Source organism: Alligator sinensis, unplaced genomic scaffold, assembly GCF_000455745.1.
Source record: "Alligator sinensis unplaced genomic scaffold, ASM45574v1 scaffold1220_1, whole genome shotgun sequence".
In the NCBI taxonomy this organism is placed as follows: Eukaryota; Metazoa; Chordata; order Crocodylia; family Alligatoridae; genus Alligator; species Alligator sinensis.
This window is the reverse complement of record NW_005843316.1, coordinates 1,430-2,439: the sequence shown is the minus strand read 5'-3', so window position 1 is coordinate 2,439 and position 1,010 is coordinate 1,430. Positions and strand designations below refer to the sequence as shown.

At 47.3% G+C, this 1,010-nt stretch overlaps 1 non-coding gene across 1 annotated transcript; it reads right to left on the bottom strand.

The window, feature by feature from the left end:
* Positions 1-211: 211 nt before the first annotated feature.
* On the bottom strand, positions 212-283 carry TRNAP-UGG. The gene has a single exon. It is a non-coding gene; the product is annotated as a tRNA-Pro (tRNA).
* Positions 284-1,010: the final 727 nt, after the last annotated feature.

Below are 1,010 nucleotides of genomic sequence, written 5' to 3'. Positions count from 1 at the left end.
CACAAGATCTCCCCTCAGCCGTCTCTTGTGAAGGCTGAAGAGATTCAGCTCTCTCAACCTCCCCCACTCCAACTGCAGCCTGACCAGTGCTGCACAGAGGGAGAGCATCACCTACTTTGTTCTATTAGTCATGCACCTGCTAATGCACGACAAGGTACGATTAGCTTTGTTGATGGCCTCATTACACTGCCGGCTCATGTTCGTAAAACTTGGGCTCGTCCGGGATTTGAACCCAGGACCTCTCACACCCAAAGCAAGAATCATACCCCTAGACCAACAAGCCATTGCATGCAAGTAGTTGAACGAAAAAGGGGGTTGGGTCCTGGACAGTATCAGCCCAGGGAGACCTATAGGATAGTTTTTCCACAGAGTGTCCTAGACAAACTGGCGTACGGGCTAAAAGAAATCTTGTGAGGTTCAACAAGGACAAGGTCCTGCACTAAGGACAGAACAATCCCATGCACCAGTGCAGGCTGGGGGCTGACTGGCTGGGCAGCAGCTCTGCAGAAAAGGAGCTAGGGGTTACAATGGACAATAAGCTGAATATTAACAAATGGTTATTCCACCCTAGTCAGCACTGGTGAGACCACATCTGAAGTACACGGTTCAGTTTTTGGCCCCCCACTATAGAAAGGATGTGGATAAATTGGAGAGATTCCAGGAGAGGGCAACAAAAATGGTTTGGGGTCTGGGGGATCATGACTTATAAAGGAAGACTGAGGGAACTGAGTTTACTTAGCCTTGAAAAGAGGAGACTGAGTGGGGACTGAATAGCAGCTTTCAACACCTGAAAGGGGATTTGAAAGAGGATGGAGCTAGACTGTTTTCAGTCACGGCAGATGACAGAATAAGAAGCAACAGTCTCAAGTTACAGCAAGTGAAGTTCAGTTTGAATATTTTAGGAAATATTTTCTCACTAGAAGGTTAGTAAAACACTGGAACAGGTTACGCAGAGACGGGGTGGAATGACCATTCCTGGAAGTTTTTAAGACCCAGCTAGACAGAGCTTT